Raw genomic sequence first — 24,547 nt, 5'->3', positions numbered from 1 at the left:
GAGGATGGACTTTTAATATATATGTTAACATAGCTCTCCAGAAATAAAAAGTTCTTGATCACTGATGGAGTTTGGATATTTGTCCTCATCCAAATCTCATGTTGAAATGTAATACCCCAATGCTGGAGGTGGGGATTACATTTCAACAGGAGATTTGGGAGGTATTTGGATCACGGAGGCAGATTCCTCATGAATGGCTTGGGCCATCCTCTTGGTGATAAGTGAGCTCTTCCTCTGAGTGTATGGCACCTTACCCCCGACTCTCTTTTGTTCTGGCTCCGGTCACGTGACAAACCTGTTCCTTCTTCACCTTTCACCATGATTGTAAGCTCCTGAGGACTTCCCAGAAACAGATGCCAGAACCATGGTTCCTGTAAAGCCTGAAGAACCATGAGCCAATTAAACCTCTTTGTTCTATAAATTATGCAATTACAGGTATTCCTTTATAGCAATGCAAGAATGGCCTAATATAATCAGTAACACTCATCACCAACATTCTCTTATTTTCCTGGTTTATTCAATTCAACATCAAAACCAGTAAATTTTAAACTCATATTAAATATTTGTATTTTTTTCATTTTATGAGTTGTCTGTCCATATTTTTTTCCACTTTTATCTCAGTATGCTCATCTTCTTTTGCTGTTGTTTGACTGGAATATGTGTTGCAAGTAATTTTTCCAGCTTCTCATTTGCATCTTAATTTTATGATGGTGTTAGATATGCCAAAGTTTTGCATCATGAAGTCTTATCTACTGACACTCCCCTTAGAATTTTTAAAAATTAACTTTATGCTTATGAACTTCTCTGCCATGTTGCAATCTGATATTTATGCATTTGTTTTCTAGATGACTAACATGTCTTTTTCACAGTCAAGTTCATAATACAGCTGAATTTGTATACTGACCTAACTTGAAAATTTTCTCTCAAACAGTGAGTTATCCAAGAAGCATTTATTGGAAAATGCTTTATTTCTTAATGGACTTACAAGCTACCCTTTTGTATACTAAATCCTTTGAAGTGCTAGGTTCTGCTCCAAGTTTCTTATAGTCAACCAAGAACAAAATGAAAGAGAAAGAAAAGTGACCAAAAGTAGAGTTTTATCTGCAAAATGGAGAGGGAGACTGAAGAGAGCAGAGAGAAACGGAACGTAAGGGGCAAATCCAGGGTAATGGTATAAAAATGTGGTCATTGGCCCAGTGGCATCAGCATCACTTGGAAATGTGTGTGAGATACGTAGGTTCTGGGCCCTCCCCAGACCTATGAAATCAGAAACTCTGCCGTGGTGCCCAGACGAGTATTTTCACAAGCCCTTCAGATGACTCTGGAAAGCGCGATCTTTTTAGAGCCACAAACGTGTTTACTTACGAATTTTTGCCTCATCTTCCAATTAAAAACAATATTAAAATTGCTAAAATATGTTTATATTTATTTTTATGCATATTAACATTTTCCTCTAAGAAAAACTATTTGTAATTCAGTTGAAAAAAAGAACAAAAAGAGAGAGGGAGATGGGGAAAAGAGGAGCAATAAGGACAAAAGTTAATATGAAATGCTAATGTTCTTTCTTGTTTTCTTCCACCTTTTATTAAGTTCAGGTGTACATATGCAGAATGTGCAGGTTTGTTACATAGGTATATGTGTGGCATGGTGGTTTGCTGCACAGATCGACATTATTACTTAGGTATTAAGCCTAGAATGCTAATTTTATAATATACAAATAAGCCAGTATTTCTCACATTTTAGCTGAGGAATTTGTTAAAACATGCAGACCTCAGGCATTTCTCTCAGGGATCTGGGTTAAGCAGGTACAGCACTGATGCTGACTGTATTTCAGACAAAACACTAACAGTGGCTCTGAAGCAGGAGACCCCTGAACTACTCCATGACAACCACTGACCTGAAGCTTCTCCTCTGGATGGAAAGATAATTATTCTTTTGATTGTATGGTAAAGTACAGAGTATCCAGTATGAAGTATTTTTTTTTTCTGACTCAAACACATCCACATACTAAGATTTCTGCAGGTTGTTGGTGTATAATTATTTGCCTCATAGCTTTTAAGCAGCCAGATCAGCCATTTTTAAAGGAGTGTTTCATACGTACTTTCTTAGCCCAATTTGGAAACTAACTTAAACATGCATTCCCCTTATACATGCCACTAGTTTTATAACTGAGATCTAACATTTGAGTAATATTTAGCTTCACTAATATAACTTTTTGTTTAGTGAATAGAATCAATTTTTCATCATGCCACTTATGGATCTGAAAGGAACTGAGATTCGTCGAACATTTGATTTCTATAGTAACAGAAGATTGTTTTTCACTTTGTCATTCCCACAGGATTTTTACAGATTCATGCTAAAAATGATATAGTTGTCGTCTTATATTGGAATGTGAAACTCAAAAGCCTTCAGGGACCATCCAGGCAATAAGAATGAGAAGCAAACTAGGAATACACAGAGACCCTGAGGATGTGGTCAGCTTCATAGTCCAGCCTCCAGGCAGTAGCACAGAGTGTGGCAATGCACAGCATACAGTAAGTGGGGCCAAATTCTTCAAACTTCCAGCTGGGCATGGTGGCTCATGCCTGTAATCCCAGCACTTTGGGAGGCTGAGGCAGGCGGATCTCTTGAGGTCAGTTCAAGACCAGCCTGGCCAAAAATGGTGAAATCTTGTCTCTACTAAAAATACAAAAATTAGCTGGGCATGGTTGCAGATGACTGTAATCCCAGCTACTCGAGAGGCTGAGGCAGGAGAACTGCTTTAACTGGCAGGTGGAGGTTGCAGTGAGCCGAGATCGAGTCACTGCACTCCAGCCTGGGCAGCAGAGTGACACCTCATCTCAAACAACAACAATAACAACAAATTCTTCAAACTTTCCAGAGCAACAGTAATCTTAATTATTGCAGTAAACTTGTCTGATTTTTAAAGACCTTCCAGATCCAATAAAATATGATTGAAGACAGCAACTGACTTCTAATTCTTCTATTTTCTACATCTGACCAACGTGTGCCATATATTCCAATCAAGCCATGTAATAAATGCATTTCTTTCTATTTGTACAATCTATATCCTTTATTTGGAAAACTTCTTTCCATTCTTCATGCTATCTTCTCTGTAAGTCTTTCATGGATCAGTAATCCTTGAATCATTTTCCTTTGAATCCTCATAGGTGTACCCACTAAGTATATTTTATAAAACATTTCCATATGCAAAGATTTAATCAGCATAATCCTACATCATAGAAAACATTACTTTTCTTATGTTATAGGTAAAGCCATTGGAGCTCAGATTAAATTACCTTCCAACGAACCAAGTAAATGAAGGATCTACATGGAGTTCTAATCATATGATCTCATAGATCTTGTTTCTCATTGGACAACATATCTCAAGATTCAGTCATTGGAATCACACCTCAGTTCAAACACTGATTCTTACCTGAAAACTTGAAAAAAATGGCTTAATTTCTCTAAGCTACAGTTTACTTCTCACCAACATGGGGATCCTATCTGTTCCACAAGATTGTTGTAAGAATTATAATAGATAATATTTATAAAGGGTCCAGCATAGCACTTTGAATATAGTTAATGGTCAATATAGCTTAGCTTTCATAAAAATAACTTAGAAATTACTTAATAAATAGTACCCATTTTTATTATAATTGTGATCATTCATTCATTCATCCATTCATTCATTTTGCTCTCAAATATGTATTTAGTACGTATCTCACTCAATAAATTTTGTGAAACCCTTGGTATGTATACATTAGTAAACAACACACATGTGAACTTCTTTTTAATACATCACTGGAATTTGGGTACTAGGCTGTGGTAAGCTATCTTCTTAGACCATTTTCCATTGCTATAACAATGGAATATCACAGACTGGGCAATTTATAAAGAAAATAAGCTTATTCATCTTATGATTCTGGAGACTGGGAAGTCCAAAATCATGGCATCAGCCTCTGGTGAGGGTCATCCCATGACAGAAGGATGGAAGGGAGAAGCAAGTGTGCAAGACAGAGCCAGAAGGAGAAGCATACTCACTTTTACAACAACCCATTCTCACAACAGCAAACCAACTTCCACGATAGTGAAACATGAATCCATTGAAGAGGGCTCTGCCCCTGTGAGTCCATCACCTCTTATTAGCCCCGCTTCCCAACACTGTTGCATTTGAGATTAGATTTCCAACACACGAATTTGGGGAACACATTCAAACACCTTCAGCATAGGGTTGACAAACAAAGAACGTTTGCTCAATTCAACTTAATTTTCTTAAACTTATTTTTCATCTATAAAACAGGGAGAAATAAGAGATGTTTTATGAGATGACTATTAAAAAACAATACATTAGTATCCTGAAATAGTATAAAATACACAAAATATTGTATATAGAGTTAATTGAATAACAGGGTTAACATTATTTGGATATTTACTGGCTTACAATGGCTCTCTGAAATGTTATAAATAATCTGACTTATATGTTTATACCTGTTATAACTTCGTGTCTAAATTGTAATTGGTAAAGCTAAGACTCAAACTCAGTTCTATGACTCCAATTCACATATTCTTGGCTAGTATGAAGTACTGGTTTTACTGTACATTACTGAGATGTATAAGCTTACGGTCTTATTTCTAAAGTTCCTAAAGATAACATAATTGTAATAGTTGATGAATAGCTCTAATTAATAATTTCTTAAAATATCATTAAAAAACAAAACAAGAGGAAAACAACAATAGATATCCATCAGCTTTTGTTAGCCCAGTGATCTTGTATATAAAGTTCTGTGATATACATATATATATTTCTATCTGGAGTTCTAATCACATGATCTGAGATATATATATATGTATGTGTGTGTCTATATATGTATGTATATACATATATAAGTATGTGTATGTATATACATATATATGTATATACATATGTATATGTATGTATATGTATACAGATATATATGTATGTATATATGTATGTACACACACACATTAGACAATTTATAAAGCATTATGATTCTGCAGGCAATTCCCAGCAGAATAACACAGCTAAGTCATTGCTTGTTATGATTCAAGGAATGCTCTTTATACCTTTGATGGTTGTGAATGGCATTCTCTTTAAGTATAATAGGAATAGGATTTTACATGGAATGTTTGTCAAGCTCTAGTCCACTGAGAGGAAATGGAATTCCAGGTTCTTCAACCTCTGCTAAAGCTGAAATATCTAACATATAAAAAATAGTTTAATAAACTTGAATAAACTGCCTCAGGGTTTGATTTCAGCAGTTTTTAAATATACTTATACTACATAAACAACATTTAAATTTCTAACTTCTCTATCATGACAAAAAGGTTGTATCACATATCCTAAAGTTGCATTCTTGATTTCCTAAAGTAAATATTTTATATGTATGTATACATGCTCATTGGAGGCAGAAAATACAGACCTTTTAGAAAAGGGAACCATTTGCTTTTGAAATGCTGGATTAATTGAAAACTCTGGTGTTAAGTTCCACAGTGACTGCTGGTACTGGTGTTGCCTGAATTTTAAAATGTTTCATTAGGGGTAAAAATCATTTCATCTTCTCCTGCACTCTAAACATTTTATACAAACTAAAGTCATCCAATTTCCAAACTCCTGCCAACAAAGCAAGCATTAAAGTCTGGGATATATATGTACGTGGTGATGTATACACTGGCCAAAAAAAGTTTTTGGATATTCCTAAACAAGAAACCTTTAAAAACACACAAACTTGAATATATAAACTTATTTAGAAAATAGTAGGTTCTGTCTAAGACTCCATGAAAGACTATGGCACCCTTTTAAAAAAGACAATTCCAATAACATCTCATTAGGACATACCCCTGTTAAATTTACAGACTTCTAATGGATTTCTTAATTAGACTTGTTATTAGCAAGAATATTAAATGAATTAAAAACAGCTCTGACAGCCTTTTGTAATAAACAAAAACTGAAAAGCAAGATTTATGCTCTTTACTTTTCCCTACTCAATCCAAAGCTTTTAATAACCTTACAAATGTACTGCAATTAATTATTCAACTGTCAAAAAATAAAAAGCTTGGATCGTTATATGTCTGTTTGAAAAGGCATTTTTGTTATTTCAAAGATGAGGCTGGTTACTGGAGCTGCTGTTCTAGTCTTGCTCTTGAAGAGGCTGTTCTAGCTAGGATTGTACATTGTCCTAAACACTATTGTTGTTTAAGGACATTAATTCAGTATGTCTCTATCTGCAGAAGTACCCCTTCTTTTCCTTCATTTGATATATAAACAGAAGGGCATTTAATCAAAAGAGAAGAACCGCTGAGTTCATAACTCAGAACTCTTGAAAGACCAATCTCTTTTGAGTTTAAAAAGAGACAGAGAAGGAGGGAGGGAGGAAGGGAGGGAGGAAGAAAGGGAGGAAGAAAGGGAGGGATGGAAAGACAGAGAGGGCACAAGATTTTCCCTGTGGACCACACCAAAGACCTTATGATCTGATGCTGACTTTCAATGTATATAGCTTTATATATGCACTGTGCCCTTCAGTTTTATTTTTATTTTGGTGATATGTGTGTGTGTGTGCGTGCAGGTGTGTGCACATGCCTTTACTGGTAATGACATGATAGTCTTCTAAAATAAACGGGGGACAACAGATATACAAAAGAAAAAATACTGTTTCCTCAGAATAAAGAAGAGCAGCAGATTCTACTATACTCATAGACTGAACCTCTATTCCTCAATGATGATGGCTTTGTTTCAGTAAGATTTTAAGTATAGCTCCAAGAACTAAGTGTGGCCACCCTGCAGAGTTCTATACACTTTGCCAAGAAGTCCAAAGGATTCCTTGATAACTATGAATAGAGAAGTTTCAGAAAACAAGCCCTGTTGAGCTGACCACACCCTCAAGGTCTCTATGGAGCCCTGGCTTGCTTCTCTCATTCTTATTGCCCGGATGGTCCCTGAAGTCTTTTGAGTTTCATATCCCAATGTAGGAAGTGAAAACCATGCAAATGCCTGTCAAAGGATGACTGGAAAACCAAAATGTAGTTTATCAATACAACGGAATATTATTCAGTCATAAAAAAGAATGAAGTACTAATACATGCTACCACTTGGATGAACTTGGGAAACATTATGCTAAGTGAAAGAAACAAGACACAATAAACCACCTATTATATGATTCCATTTATATGAAATATTCCAAATAGGCAAATCTATAGGACAGAAAGTAGATGAGTGGTTGCCTCAGACCGGTGGGGGAGGGGGCAATTACATTGTAGAAAGGTAGTAAAGGAAACAGTTTCTCTTTGTAATGAGAAAATGTTCAGAAACTGACTGTGGTGATAGTTTGACACATCTGTGAATATATTAAAACCCACTGAATTGTATACTTCAAATGTGTGAATTGTATGGTATGTCAGTTATAAGTCAATAATGTTGTTTTTAAAAAATTAGTTGAATCAGATATGATCCAAATGTACTTTTTCACTTAAAAGAACCAGATATCAATATCTCCACTCAATCAAGCGTATTTATTTGACATGTGATTAGTATAAAGTCTGAGCCCTAAGTTTCCGCCAATAAACCATATTAATTAAATGTAAAATTAAAACAATACACTAGTAGTTCTATATGTATTGCTGTTGGAATATATGCTGATAATTCCATATGGCTACTCAGCAAGTAAAGCTGAATTCTTAGCTTCAAATTTTTCTCAGAAAAATCTCTTAACATATTGTAAGTTTAGTCAACTAAAAAGACACTATCATTTATCATTTTAAGTCATGTTTCCAAAACATTAGAAACCATGGCACTAAAATAGTTTATATTTCTTGATATTTATATAAATGTTCTTTAGTCCATTTGTCACAACTTCTCACAATTTATAATAATCACTGTTCTATCACCTTGGCAAACATTATTGTCATGTTTTTTATATCTGTTTACTAAAGAGCCTTAATTCATTCAGATATATTAGTTGAAATCACTCTACTTGCATTCTGAACAAAAGCTACTTAACAGACTACCTGAATATTAACTTAAGAGACAAATGATTATCTTTTGAAAAAGTGAATTTCACAGTATTTACATTTAAAAGGGCTATCACTAAAACTAAACTTAAATGTAAATTAAGGTATAAGGAAAAAATATAAATTAGGGTATGTTTAGCATGGAAACTTAAAACTAATGCTACATAATATGTTATGATTTCATTTAGCCCACTTTATATAAAATTACAAAAAGCATAAAACAAAACAAAATAAACATGTCATGAATTCAATTGTAATTAACTTAAGATACTATTCAGACTCACTCACAGAGAAAAGGATCCACGTCTGTCCCGTTCTTTTTATATAAAGAGGCAGTTATAATTCAGCCATAATAGGTATTTACTTATTAGATATCTTCCTAGAAAAAAATCTGCCATATATACACACATGCTCCTTGACTTATGGTAGAGTTGCATCCCAATAAACCCATCGCAAGTAAGAAGTATTCTGTCAATAAAGCATTCAATACTTTGATAAACTCATCGCGCAGTTGAAACAGTGTAAGTTGAACCGTACATTGAGAACGGTCTGCATATATAAATATATATGACAAATTTTAGAGTTCTCAAACTAAAGAGCAATTCAGAGGTGCAGAGAAAACTAGAAAAGAAATGGTGGAAATATAGTGGCAATTTAGTGTTAAAGTATCTATGGTTAATAAAGTATTTTTATCATCAATTCTATATAACCAATTTTTTAAAAATCTAACTGTAGGGTAGGGGTGATGTTTACAGTCGGAACAACAATCTAAAAGTCAAAACATAATATATTTTGATACTCAAACATATCAGAATGCACCCTTCTGCTAGAATTAGATAATTGAAGTGTAGAAACATGATAATAGCATGCCATATGCAGAGCAATCTAAATTATGAAATTCATTCTAAATAAGCTATCTCTTCTACTCACATAAAGAGGTGGGCTGACACATGCTTTTAGTTAAGTGGCCTCAAATACAGACACTCTCTGGGATATCCAAAGAAAATACCATTTTGACTTTGCAATATCATTGAGTTAGGAAAGCTTAGCATTTGTAATATTTTAATATGCCATATATTCCCAGTTCAGAGATTACTTTATTTCAAATGAGTCAAACCATGATTGAAAATAGATGTGTTAACTATTAAAAATAAAGAAAAACTGCAATTTTGCCCAAATCTTTCACTAGAATAAACAAAATTATATCTCAGAGACAAAAGCATGAGCAATTTCTGAAGTCAGAATTCTGGTTCCTTCTAAACCATGTTTGCTGCTAAACTTAGACAAGTTTAGAACCTCACAGTCCATATCCTGATTTAACTGGTCAAAATGCCACCATGGGCACTCGGTAGCCATGACCCTTCACAGGACCCTTGGTTCTATCGTCATCTCAGTGTAGCAGCTTTTTAAATTTCTTTTCAGATCCAGGGAGGAGCCTATTATTGACATCAACCAATGCATTGTGGCAGGACTTTTATCCCTGCCTTGAAGGAGAAAAAAGTGGGGAGCATTCAGCACATGACTAGAGAAATAGAAAACAGATTCATTCATAAAATATTTGGAACATCAGTTGTGTGTCAATCACCATGTGAGGAGCTAGAGCAAGAGGTGAATGGAATGGAGATCACTACCCTCTGCAGAAGACAGGCTCATGACTGTGACAACACGGTCACAAACACAAACGTACAGTGGCACACTGTGCTGAATTCCCTAAGGAATACACACAGTTCGTTCTGTGTTATGGGTTAACTTGTCCCCTCAAAAGATATGCCGATGTCCTAACCCCTAGTATCTATAAAGGTGATCTTATTTGGCAATACGTGTCTATAAGATGCAGTCAAGTTAAAATACAGTTCCTAGGGTGGATCCTAATCCCATATAAATAGCATCCATATAAGACGAAGAAACATTGAGACAGACACACGCAGAGGGAGACGATGTGAAGAGACACAAGGGGAGTGCTGTGTGCTGACAGAGGCGGGGATTGCAGCAATGCACCCACAAGCCAAGGATAGCCTGCTATCTGGAAGCTGATAGGGGGGCAGGAAACAAATTCTCCTCTGGAGCCTTCAAAGGGAATGCAAACCCTCCAACACCATGATTGCAGAATTCCAGCCTCCAGAAGCAGGAAATAATACATTTCTGTTGTTTTCAGCCACCTGAATTCAGGTGTTTCATGATGGTAGCTCCAGGAAGCCAACAGACTACAGCAGAGCACACCAGAGATGCCTGTGTTTATCTCAGGAAGGAAGGACTAGGTCAGGCAAGAACTCCCTGAACGACCGTTGGAGCCTGAGATCTGAAGGATGCATGGGGTCAGAGCAGATATGGAGCTGGAGGTCAAGTGCCATTTCCAGGCAGGAACCAGCATGGTCTGAAAAGCTGAGGAAGCAAGATGTATGATGCATCCTAATGGGAAGAGGTGGCTGTGAACGATGCTCGGAGAATGTGGGCCGTGTGGGGCGGAAACAGGCAAGATAGGCAGCACGAGATGGTATGGACTGAAAAAGAAAGCCATTGGGTGGATTCCATGTCTGACTCTCTTTCTGTACCTCCTAACACCCTGGAATAGCATGAGTAAATGCTAACCTCCCTAATAACTAATATCCCTGCTAACTAGTTTGCCTCTGTACTGGCTTCTTCCTCATAGCAAATATCTTAAATGATGTTGCATTTTTCCAGGCTTGTCTTTGTTAGGTAAAAACAGGAGATTTCTTTATATTGGAGTGTTCAGAGCTCTGGGTCAAGCACTGGAGAACATTTTTCAGCTTTCCCCAGGGTCCTCCGCAGATCACCTGAAACCGCTGGGCCTTCATTCTTGCCGGCAGTTATAGCCAACAGCCCGAAAACACCTGCCAACACCCACTTGGCCTCTTGCACCCTGGGGCCACTGTGCCAACAAAGCCCATTGCGATTTATTCCATCCTGCTGCTCTGCAGACAGGCCTCATGTAAAGAGGGAAAAGCTGCCACTTGAACTTAGTGCTCTTATAATAACACACACCTACTGCGTTTGTCCTCAAGGCAGGAGGAATCAATAGTAAGCACAAACACGCCCTGCTAAGGATTTCCAGGCTAGGCTTCCCCAGCACAGGTTTACCCAGAAAACCTCTCACATGTTTCCTCTTAATTGACCTCATGGGTGATGTGTCCAGAATATAATGGCCTGAGTTATTTCATTTTAAACTAGGATCAGCTCTCCTAAATACTGCATTCATTTGTAGATTCAAGTTCTACATTGGCCTTTTTATTTGCACTTCCAGGGGGCAAAAGAGCTCGAGCTAAAACCTGAACCACTGCTAATACAAATCAATATTTCTCTATAAGGCAAGTTTAATTATTTTGTGGTTTCTCTCTCTCTCTCCCTCTGTCTCTGTCCCAGCTAGCTTTCCATCTATGCTTAAATTTAAAAAGTAAATTCCATTGATATCGTATATTAGTAAAATTACCTTTTAGTAAAGAACACAAATATTGTGATATACGGCTCCGAAGCTGCGTGTGTGTATTGCATTATACATCTAAGTAGCACTTCCTGCAGCACTCAGTATACTTGAGTACCTAATATAATAAATGCCATTTTATGGTATTGGAGGAAATACGGGAGAATAATTTACAGACAAACATTGGCAGGCCTAGTTTTCTAAACCCAACTCAAATATTATCTGTGTGACCATCATGGAGTCACCTGACTTCTCTTATCTTAGGCTGCTCATTTGCAAGTGGAGATAATACCTGTATCATAGCTTTGTTATGAAAATTAAATAACGTATTTGTAAATGTCTCTGTTCAATGCCTGACACTTCGAGAGTGTCCAATAAATGATGAGCATTGATAATCATCACAATATATAAACAAAGTACAAATAACATTCATTCTTTGACTTCAACCACATCAGAACAGTGTCTCATATGTATAATAACATGATTTCTAATATTTCTGTGACGGAGGGTGAAAAAGTTGTTTTGGTATTTTCCTGAAAGAAATGGTTCTATTGAAACCGAAATCCAGAAAAGTTGAATTTTATTCTAAAGTCCCAGATTCTTTAATTTGACAATACTTACGAGAATAATGTTACATTTCAATTACTTTGAAACTTAAGAGTCTATAATAAATATCACCTGTTGGTTACCAAATTTTTAAACAATTGTTGAATAATAACATGCTTAATAATTATTGGATGTTTCTCATTGGCTGAGGACTATGTAAAGTACTTTTCATGGATTGGTTTAATTCATCCTCACTATAGCTCTATGAGGTGGCAACTCTCATTCTCTCCATTTTACAGAGGAGGTTACCAAGGCACAATTTGCCGTTACGATACACACAGCACATGGTGAAGCCATTTTAGAATACAGGCCTATGCTCCTGACTCACATACTCTGTCCCTGCATCTATAACCTCCTCAGCACTTGGGGCCACATTAGAGCAACTTCACCCAGGGCAACGCAGCATTTAACAGAGTAGTAAAGACACACTTCTCTTAAATTGAAATGTATTGATATAGTCAATAATCTCTGATGCAATTATTGGTGGAACAAAACAGTGTTTAAAAAAATTAAAGAGAAGGTTTGTGACTGCAAGACCAGCAGTAGTAGCCCAAGTAATTAAGGAATAGTGAAAACTCTATTAGGGAAAAATAAATAGGAGATGATCCACACTTGTCTAGAAACCCTTCCCTATTTTTTTTAATTTGGGGTTCTGGGGTACATGTGCAGGTTATATGGGTGAACTCGTGTCACAGGGGTTTACTGTACAGATTATTTCATTACCCAGGTATGAAGCCCAGTATCCAATTGTTATTTTTTCTGCTCCTCTCCCTCCTCCTACCCTCCATCCTCGAGTAGCCCCCAGTGTCTGTTGTTTCCTTGTGTTCATAAGTTCTCATTTAGCTCTCACTTATAAGTGAGAACATGTGGTATTTGGTTTTGTCTTCCTGTGTCAGTTTGCTAAGGACAATGGCCTCCAACTCTATCCACACTCCCACAAAAGGCAGAATCCCATGCTTTTTTATGGCCGCACAGTATTCCATGGTGTACATGCACCACATTTTCTTTATCCAACTGTCATTGATGGGCATTGACATTGATTCCATGTCTCTGTTATTGTGAATAGTGCCGAAAAAACAACTGCATGCATGTGTCTTTATGGTAGAATGATTTATATTCCTCTGGGTATATATCCAGTAATGGGATTGCTGGGTTGAATAGTTCTGTTTTTAGCACTTTGAGGAATCACCACACTAATTTCCACAATAACTGAATGAATTTACACTCTCCCACCCACAATGCATGAGTGTCGTTCCTCCCCTTCCACAATCTATCAAGTGCCACACTCTGCTGGAGACGCTTCCTTAAGCTTTCCAGTCTGTTCTGGGCCCTGACCTGCGCCCCTCTTAGTTCCATAGCAACCCACAGGTAGCACCAAGCTTGTTCTGTTGGACCCATTGATGTCCTTCTTGACTATCGACTTGTAGTCTATGAACTTGTAGAGGAATATCTAGACACACACACACACACGTGTGTGGTCTGTATTATACATAGAAATTAAATAAACAATCTTATTATAAAGACAGCTTTTGGGTGAGAAATGTAATGTGAAACGTGCATCTTGGTCAAGAAATACCATAATTGCACATCAGCCAAGTAATTTATTAACATATTGACTATAGATGTCTAATATGAGCTTTTACCTCCAGAATCCAGGATCAAAGATGATTTGTACATTCTATGACCTCAGATAATAAAAGTTACCTTACAAACATGTTCTTTTGTCAATAACATTGATGTGGAATTACTAAATGCAAAGAAGCTTAATTACCTTTGAGCAAAATCAGAAGTTAATATCCCTGTTGCACTAATCAAGTATCAATTGAGGGTGACGGTGGGACTGGCAGTGATTATGGTAAAGAGAATATGAAGGATTTATATACTTTTAAGTGGAGAATATAGAATTACTTGCTGTATTCGTATTTGTATATTGAATAATACTGAATTTTTTAAGAGATTGACGTTAACAGTCTCTAAGAACATAAACTAAACATTAGGTTTCACAGCAGGTGAGAATAATCAATACGAAGGCATCACATTCAGCTCTGAAGAACTACATACAAATTTCAGTCTTTAACTTTGAAAAGATACATCTTCCAGAGAAGTTGCAGAAATAGTACAAAGAAATGTAATATATCTTTCCACCCGATTCCCCAAATGTTAACATGTTAGTGCATTTACTTTATTATTCAGTGTGTATATATGGTTGTGTATACTATACATATTTTTTGTAAACTAATTGAGAGCAAGTTCCAGATATAATGCCTCTTTACCACTACATACTTAAATGTTTATCTAAACAAGAACTATCTGCTCATAACCATACTGCAATGATCAAAATCAGGAAATTAATATTGTTAAATTTTATTATCTAACCCATGGGGCTTATGGAATTTTCCCCAATTGTCCCGCTAATATTCTTTATGCAACTTTTCTTTTTTTTTTTTTCTGATACAGGATCCAGCGCAGCTTCCAATAGGAATTGTATTTCCTGTCAACTATTCTGTTCATTTGGTCTGGAACAGTTACTGTCTTTCTTTGCTATCCATGACCTTGGCATTTTTTAAAGAAGGATAGACCATTACTTTTTAGAAACTATCTTTTTGCATTTGTCTGATGTTTCTTCATCAGACGAATGATGATCCATAAGCACTTAAGTAAAATGACCACTTTAGGGAGCATTGAAACCATCACATCCTCAAAGCCATTGCAGATATTGCTACATTTGAGGGACTTTATTGTACATTTTTACAACATTCTTGGATAATGATTCCTCTCTTTGTCTTCAATGTTCTTCCTTCTATGTTGTCCTGGTTAACTTCCACTTCATTTAAATTCAGCTTCAGAGCTCACCCTCCCGCCCTGCCCCAAGCCTTACTGTCTCTGAATCTGTACCTTGGGCTAAGGACTTCTTTGTGCTACTAAAGCTCCGATTGTTTCATTCATTATGAATTCATCCATCCTTACTGTTAGAATAAATATAAATGAACCACTGAGTGAAGCTTTGAGTTTTCTTTTTAATACATAGAATAATTTATCATTTTGTTAACACTTTAACACACTGAGATAACATCTGATCCTGTCCCCCTTTCACAATTATAGTCTAGGTCACCAGAATATCACAACCTTGTCTGCCAGCATCTCTCTCATTGATCTTTTCCTCATTATTCGAAATTCACTACCTCAGTTCAGACCTTTCATTGTAGCACTTCTTGAATACTAAAAGGGGTTTCTGAATTTTCAGTTATTCTTGTTTCAGACAATTTTGTAAATAAGTCATTAGTCTTCCTTAGACATTTCTTTAAGAATGTGAAGAGCTGAAAAGGAAAGAAGGGTGGGTTTTGCTATATCAGAGAGGATAACTAGACCAATGAACTGTAATGTTAGTTTAGGTCCTGGCTCAAGTGGCCTGAGATGAAATTCAAATATTCTGATCTGGAATTGAAGTTTTTCTATAACTTTGAGGTTATTTCAGTATCTATTGACATTCAGAAAGAAAAACAAAAACTGCTATTGTTTGTGCTGTTGTTTTCCCTTTAGTCTCTCTTTTTATCCTTGTATGTTGTTCTTCCTGTATAGAGTACACATACCTGTGGATAGTAGCACATATGCCTGTGGATATTAATATGCCCTGCATCTTACTGGCCCTGTATATGGTACCTGTAACTTGATTTTTTCCTGGAATCACTGTTATGTCCTTTATCACTTCTACCTTTCTGCTTTCACTGTCACCAGAACCTTACTGTATTCTTATCTCTAGTCGCATTGCATCTGAAGTACATGTGCAGAATCAAGTTTATGCACTTCTTGTGATGTCTCCTCTATGAATAAAGAGATCTCAGTTACCTGAATCTCATATTTAAGTAACATTCTATTTCTTTTTTTTTTTTTTTTTTTTTTTTTTGAGATGGAGGCTCGCTCTGTCACCCAGGCTGGAGTGCAGTGGCCGGATCTCAGCTCACTGCAAGCTCCGCCTCCTGGGTTTACGCCATTCTCCTGCCTCAGCCTCCCGAGTAGCTGGGACTACAGGCGCCGCCACCTCGCCCGGCTAGTTTTTTGTATTTCTTAATAGAGACGGGGTTTCACCGTGTTAGCCAGGATGGTCTCGATTCCTGACCTCGTGATCCGCCCGTCTCGGCCTCCCAAAGTGCTGGGATTACAGGCTTGAGCCACCGCGCCCGGCCGTAACATTCTATTTCTTAGTCATTTGAATCCTGTATTTATATACCATTCCATTTATGTCTTATATTTATGCAAATTCCCATTTATTTGCGTTTTAGCATCTCAGCTGCGTGTGCTTTCTGAAGTCAATAATCATATCTTTATCATCATTATGTGAATCCACAGTAATTTTAAAACAATAACGACAACACAACAAAACCTACCTCTCCACCCCTCCCTAACATTGAGCTAGGGACAAAAATGAATGAGATACGATATCTGCAATTCATAAATGTGAAGACAATTATACAAATATGTAAAACTTCATTTTATTTTATTAAATAGAATATTACATTGAGTCAAGTTGTTTCTTATGCCCCTACAATTATTTTCTCAACTGTCAGGATTAGGGGTTGTGAAGCTGTCATCTTTATAAACGTAATCTGAGGACTGATTCATATAATTTCTGGATTTGCAAAATCATGAAATATATAACTCTTGTCCTTGATGTTGAAATTAACAGTAATCTCTTTCCTTAAACCTCTCTCCATAATCCTTGCAGTATTTCTTCTGTTCTACTAACTTCTGTTAAAGTACGAGTATGTTTCTGACAAGGTTATTTATTACACTAATCAGGTCTACTCTGTACCTCTTAGAGTTATTCTTCAGTCATTACATTTTCTTTCCAGAGAGCAAGTAGCTAATAAAATGATCAGAATCTATTTAAGGTTTTGTTTTAAATATAAGAAAATAGCCTCTAATCATGCTGTTAAAGGTTAATAAACATCTTCTTCAAAGTGTTAAGAAGTAAAAATTATGAAAGTAAACAGACATTTCCCAACAAGAATATGTCCCCTCCAGAGGTGTACTAAAAGAAAATGCGTGGGAAATCTAAGATAAATAGACCAATATCTTCGAGCTGCATTATATGAGTTAGAAATTAAATTCTGAGATAGACATATTCCCTTATTACATTCTATGCAGAATGTAAATTTTTGGAAAGTGAGACTCTATCTATTCTTTTTAGTACATTCTCAGCACCCAGGCCATTGCCTGCTACAGTCAACAAATGTTTCCCGAACAAATAAAAAAACAGAAATGAAATACGTGTCAATAAATATAACTCATGGTTATTATTCAGTTTCAAAATAGGATATCGTTATTTAACTAGATTAATGTATTGGGCAAATTATGCATTAGCAAATTAGATAATATTAGAAAAATGCACAGCTCGTTTAATAGAATTTCCTTCTTTACAGGGGAGAATTCGGTGATTTTAAATGTTACTCCAAAAGGTAACAAAATCATGAGTCCATCAGTCTACAAACACACACTGGACTCATTTATGTGTATTACGTTCTCATAAGCTGAGGATCCAGGAACATCACTCACAGGCACCCCGGAGTCCCCACCTCAATCTTTCTAAAGGTCAGCCCCATTTCACTGTTGGACATTTCAAGGGACTATAACACATGTATTCATAACGATTCTGCCTTTATTATAAAAGGAAAAAGCATGAATAATTATATTCTAGTTTTGCATAGAGTGGTGCAAGTTGTTTATTGTTCTTTAATCTTGTGGTACTTAGAATATGGTTGATGGAATTACATCACATTTTTAGGAAGTAAAAGATGTGTGCTTTACCAGTGATTTACTTTTGTTTATATAATATTAAAATATTGTGCACAATATTAAATAGAGCTTAAATGTATAAACCCATTAATTTTCTCTTACTCTGAATTGTTATCTACTAAATCAGCAGTTAAAATTAAATAACTAAAATTTAAAATGAAAGGCTTTCCTTCAGTTCCTAAGATTTACAGGCTCAGTTCTCATAAATACAAATAGATGAATCTTCATCAATATACAGTAAATGAAAAGCAACACAGGCAAGATAAAAAAGCTGAAATGGTTTGCAGAGGAAATTCTACCTAAAGTTTAAAGACAAGTGGTGTTTCCTGGCTTACAGAATTTAGAAATGCATTACTAAATCTTTTTATAAAACTGGTTTATAACATGTAAGAAATCCCCTTGTAATGAATGTACTTCACATTTCAAAAAAATCACATTTCTGTTACGTCTTGAGCAACCATCAATAATCCACCCCATGACAGAGTTTAGTAGACTTACATACTTGTTACCTGCCTCTTTTGGTATTAGACTCATTAGAATTGCACTGTGCTAATATAGCTACATTTTTAGGTGAATGTTTATATAGTATATAATATGTTCCAGGAATTGTAAGAGTATTCATATTTGTAATTTTATCTTTGGAAAAAAACCCTTTCAACTGCTTCTGAAGTTAGCATTATGATTTACTATAGATTATTATGATCTAAAGTGTATTTATAAATTAATGTAATTTGCTTCTCTTAATGTCCTAGTTGAATTCTCATAGCAATAAAATCTCACCAATCAAATATTCATTTGGCATTTAAATTACTGTAAGTTAATTAAGCTTCATTAATTTATAGATACCTTATGGATATATTACAGCAAATAATTAGTTAAGTCACTAAAGTTATGCCAAACAGAGGCTCTTCTGTGTCTGCTTCAACTTTAAGAATCCAAGACACGAGTATCTCAGAGTTCCGAGGAGCAATCACGCTTCCTCCATCCCTGCTTTGCCTCTCAGGGTTCATGTTAATACTAATCCTATCACCAATTCTACTTTAGTTAAGTAAGTGCCTGGCAAAGTCCACGTCTTCTTTAAAAGAGCATATCCATGCACTGACACAGCCAGAGAGTCATCAGTCAGATTTCTCATTGTCCCCGCTTACTTCATGGCTACATGCCATGGAGCTATCCAGCCCTGAGAGCCTTAGTTTCCTCACCTGCAAATGCAGATAAACCTGTGAGCTCATGCAGCGGTATGGGTAAGTGGGTGACATGACAGCAAGCTCCTGACACTACGTAGGGTTCCTGATGTATGGCAGACACACTCTGAACTGAGCCCGGAGCCGAACTCGAGGCTGTGCCACAAGAGGCAGCTGATGGAGCCCCAGGCTTCTCTTTGCAGGAAGCTCCATTTTCAGATTTCTGTAGAGAAATTGAGAGTATAGAACTATGTCTTTCCTTCTGTCCCGTTCCACAGTCAAAGTCCAGGGGAAAAAGCTAGAAGGAAAATACTCCTTTAGTGAGAGAGTTTGTGAGGCCTGAGTCAGAGGATCTGCCACTTCAAAAAGAGGGTGAAGAAGGTTAATGCAGAGTTGGTCAGTTCTGCACAAAACACAGGGTGCCACTGGCCAAGGAAAGACCCAAGCCAGGCAGTGCAACCACTCCTCAAGAACCTGTGCAGCCAGGGGACCCAGGGAGCCTTCCCTTTATGAAAGGACCAGAGAGGCTGAGAGAAAATGGAAGCACAGACCCAAGAACTGGCAGGGAGTTGCCCTGGCCCCCATCAGATTGGATATATTATTTACACAGGTTTTAATGTCAGAGTTTGCAACGTAATCCCTCTTTGTAATTGCTTCTGACGGTGGCTCACCATTCACATTTGCTACCCGCAGTTTTATGTTGTGTCTGTGCAAGTTTCTCGACCTCTCCAGCCACCACTGAAGCATGATAAATATTGCCCTTCCTCCCGTGGAGGGAAGGTTTTGGTCTCTACAGAATACACAAGCAGGCTGGCTTGCAGGATAGAACTCCAGAGTGTGAAAGGAGGAATGTGGAGAATGCCTAAGTAGAGGAGGAACTAACACGTCCAGGCAGGAGAATGCCGAGCACCTCCAGCCTCTGCAGTGAGCATGACAAGTACCAGGCACAGATGACTGCGCAGAAGAGCTTTGAGCCTAACCTGTCCAGGGAGGCCTCTGCTGAATAACATTTTTCTCTCTTCTAAATATCACAGGTAAAAAAGGCAAGGTTGTGCCGTAAAGCAATCACTTTAATTGGAGTGATCATTGCAACTCTCTAATTACTTAAATTGGCAGCAAACAAAATAATCCAATTGATCATTAAGCAGGCTGCCTAATTATATTGTAATTCACCACCCCAACCATGAGAGTAGGGCTCCAAACAGGATATTACACATTTCTTCGTGCAAATCATCACTCAAAACTTGCGTTGTGAGGGTAGATGTTTGATTTTATTATTATTATTATTATATTTTATTTATTTTTGAGACAAAGTTTCGTTTTTGTTGTCCAGGCTGGACCACAATGGCACGGTCTCAGCTCACTGTAACCTCCACCTCCTGGGTTCGAGCAATTCTCCTGCCTCAGCCTCCCAAGTAGCTGGGATTACAGGTGCCCGCCACCACGTCTGGCTAATTTTTTTTGTACTTTTAGTAGAGATGGGGTTTCACCATGTTGGCCAGGCTGGTCTCGAACTCCTGACCTCAGGTGATCTGCCTGCCTTGGCCTCCCACAGTGATGGGATTACAGGCGTGAGCTACCACACCGGCCAGATGTTTGATTTTAGTAACAAATGTAAAAAACAAATTTGGAAAACTCTTTAGGAACCCTAATTCACTTTGGGTAACAATCATTAACTTTCTGCTTATTCAAATTTCTTTATTGTTAATCAGCGTATCATTTATCAGGTGTCATCATCTCTATGTATAATGAAAAAAGGTCACTATATTGGGGAAAGCCTCTTTCAAGTAAAAAACAAAATATGCTTATTGGAAAATTTTAGAAGAAACTCTACTACCTGTAAGCTTATATGGTTATATAAAAATCAATACCTAGCTGGGCGCGGTGGCTCATGGCTGTAATTCCAGTACTTTGAGAGGCCGAAGTGGGTGGATCACGAGGTCAGGAGATCGAGACCATCCTGGCTAAAACGGTGAAACCCTGTCTCTACTAAAAATACAAAAAGTTAGCCGGGCGAGGTGGCGGTCACCTGTAGTCCCAGCTACTGGGGAGGCTGAGGCAGGAGAATGGCGTGAACCTGGGAGGCAGAGCTTGCAGTGAGCCGAGATCGCACCACTGCACTCCAGCCTGGGCGACAGAGCCAGACTCCATCTCAAAAAAAAAAAAAAAAATCAATACCTAGCAAAAAAAGGTTATGTTTTTAGAATATTGTTGAAATCAAACTAAGTGCCTTAATCTTAACTAAAATAACTTCCTTGATAGTTTAAATTTTAGTATCAAATTATTATTGAATATTCTCATATTCTAAATCAATAAATTTTATTTAAGTCTATGAATGTATTATCTCTTCAAAAAAGAGACATATTCACTTGAAAGTTATTCTGGTTTTATATTTAAGCTAAACTTGTTTCAACTGAAGAGAACTTGACCAACCAGTTTTATATGTATAAGATCTCTTATGAAAGAGGGGCATGGAAAGATGGGGTATTGGGCACAGATGTGGGACTGGCAGTCATTCCTTTTGCTTATCTTCAAAGATGTGCCTCTCTCTCTCTCTCTAAACATACACATGTGTGTGTGTGTGTGTGTGTGTGTGTGTGTATATATATAGTCTTAGAAAATATTTGGATCAGAACTTTTTTCCTAGTTTCCATCAACATTAAAACTCAAGAACTTGAGGCCTTACAGAGCTGCACTGAATTCATTATCTGTTTATTTTATTTTTATTTATTTTTTTATTTTGAGATGGAGTTTCACTCTTGTTGCCCAGGCTGGAGTGCAATGGTGCGATCTCTGCTCACTGCTACATCTGCCTGCCGGGTACAAGTGATTCTCCTGTCTCAGCCTCCCAAGTAGCTTGGATCACAGGCATGTGTTGCCATGCTCGGCTTTTTTGTATTTATCAGAGACGGGGTTTCACCATGTTAGTCAGGCGGGTGGCAAACTCCTGACCTCAGGTGATCCGCCCGACTCAGCCTCCCAAAGTGCTGGGATTACATCATTACCTGTTTTATTGTTCAATAGTTTCTTCGGAATAGGCTCTGCTTATCTGTCAGTGTTTGGTGGAAGATGATGAAGACGACAGACAAAGAGGAGGGAGAGAAAGGGGAGAGAAAGGGGAGAGAAAGGGGAGAGAAAGAGGAGAAAAGGGAGGAGAACTAGGAGGACTAGGAGGAAGAAGAGGAGATGAGAAAGAAAAACTAATCTCCTAAGAGATGGAAGAGAAGCAAGTGTACTTAATACTACACAAATTGTATAATGTGATTTTTCCACCTCTGAAATATCACGTGTTGGGTTATGATTTAGTGTACAACAGTACACCTTCCCCAAAATAGTGGAGCAGTTTAATCAGATTTTCACATACTTCAAAAAGGTAATATCTGTTCTTCAGTCATTTTTGAATGGCCAGAGCCTAGTTTCTTAAAAAAAAATTATTTTGTTAGGTTTTTGTTTGAAGAACATTCATTCACCAAAATTTAGGGCTTACTATGCATTGTAACCCTTGTAAGCACAGAAGCTACAGCAGCAAACAACACAAACAAACAAGCACAGTCCATGTTGAATTCTTAAATGTGACTCTTGTAGAGGCAATTTGGATGGGGTAATGCTAGTTTCACATAGTCCCCCTCACATTTGGAAAAAAGATGGAAACTTTGGAAAGGGAATGGGGTGATGGCTTGCATACAGCTGGGTGGGGAAGGCAGAACCTGCTCTTTGCTGGTTATACCTCATCTTAATCTTCTCTCTGGGATGTGCAATTAAAAAGCCCCTAGTTCACACCTCCCCATTTTAGGATGGGGAATATTTTATTTTTCTTTAGTCTTGTGACCTTTAATATTGGTTGTTAGTGTTTGTGTTACCAATTATTTTATTTGACATATTTTCATTACTTCTAATAGTACATTATTATTTGTTCATTTTTATCAGTCTTTTTAAAAGTAAGCTATTCTTTGTTCTTTTCAATAGCACAAAAATTGTCATTGAAATTGGGCTAGTCTGACAGCTCCTGTTTTCACTCAGAAGTGAGCCTGAATGCCTTTCCTCCCAGTGGGTAAATCCTCAAAGATCATCCTGGTGTGCTGAATCCAAGCTCCTGTCCTCGTTCAAAATGGTTCCTTTGGTCTAAACATGAACCAGCTCGTAGATATTAACAACTAACAACTAAAATCAATAGAACTGAAAAATTGGAGGTTTTGCCAAGGGACAGACCACTAAATTGAGATTAATTCCAAGAGACTTAGAGATTATCCCTATAATCAATGGGTACTTTAAATCCTGTCTCTCTTAATAAAAGTAAAGGGGCTTTAACTGTTCGGTTGGGATTATTGCCAATAGAGTCAATAGGAATAGGAGTACTTCAGACTCCATAATATATGGCCTTTATGATTCTCCTAACCCCAGACATCACTGTGACCATGATGCTGATCATATCATCTTCATCATCATCTTCATCATGCACTAATTTATAAGCCATCAATTTCACTAGATTCAAATTCCTATATCATCTGAATTATAGGAAATAATGTGTATAAAGTCTCAATACAGATCTTAAGATTGAGTGCTTAATAAGCACTCAAAGATATTTTTATGAGTGGTAGCAATGTTAGTGTTATTATCTGCAAACCCTAGGATATGCCACAGCTTCAAACATTAAATGCCCAGTGCATCCCTGGTCTAATTTTCTTCTAAATTTCCGTAGATTGTTGACCACAAAAACTGTATCAGGTAGAGTTCTGTCTCAGGGAATGGAAATAGATTTTAGCTGATTATACCAGAAAATATATATCTTGAAATTGCCCAAAGACCTGGAGAACTAGACTTGGGACATGGATATAATATGACCTAAATCACTGCCAAACCTGCTAAGAACACTGCTACCAGCAGAAGGGACACTGGAAGCCCCCTCTGTACTGGCACCAGACCACTAGACCGCTCCTGGCTCTGTCTCTGCTGCTCTGGACAACTAATAATGGTCATTTCTCTTTGGATTATTTTGGTTTCTCAGAAGCAGCCTTTTCGAGATGGAAGAAAACACATTTCGTGGAATGGAACGCTCAGACCCAGAAAGATTCAGTGGTTTACCTAAGGCACAAAATCCAAGGGTCCCAAATCCCATCTCCATATGCATTCTTAATGCCACACTGTTTTAAAAATACAAGCAAAAAAGCCAGCCCGGACACCCATGCATCTGAGGAACTGAAAAGAGGCTCTTCTACAGTGACTCTCTAATTTTTCTTTATTCTGAAAATAATGTATTTCAAATTGTATCAAAAATGTCTACTCTGGGTACTGTGTCTGTGCACTAATATTGTGCGTTGGTATTCTTGTGGGATGTGTCACCATTGTGGTGATGTTCATACTGGAAAGTGTCGGCATTCAGAGAGACTGAGCACGGGAAGCACAACCCAGCCAACCCAAACTGTGTCCCTGTTGACTACACGTAGGTCACTGGCCTACAGATTCTGAGATTTTTCCCCGAGAATCTTCCAAGAAAAAG

General features: G+C 37.2%; 1 long non-coding RNA gene across 1 annotated transcript; it reads right to left on the bottom strand.

Moving 5' to 3' along the window:
• Positions 1-20,517: 20,517 nt before the first annotated feature.
• Positions 20,518-21,416, bottom strand: LOC105536371. The gene is made up of 2 exons (XR_001005575.1): positions 21,234-21,416; positions 20,518-20,925 (listed from the first exon to the last, which is right to left on the bottom strand). It is a non-coding gene; the product is annotated as an uncharacterized LOC105536371 (long non-coding RNA).
• Positions 21,417-24,547: the final 3,131 nt, after the last annotated feature.

Source organism: Mandrillus leucophaeus, unplaced genomic scaffold (genome assembly GCF_000951045.1).
Source record: "Mandrillus leucophaeus isolate KB7577 unplaced genomic scaffold, Mleu.le_1.0 Scaffold1580, whole genome shotgun sequence".
Taxonomy (NCBI): domain Eukaryota; kingdom Metazoa; phylum Chordata; class Mammalia; order Primates; family Cercopithecidae; genus Mandrillus; species Mandrillus leucophaeus.
The sequence above is the reverse complement of the archived record's forward strand: the minus strand, read 5'-3'. Positions and strand labels throughout refer to the sequence as shown.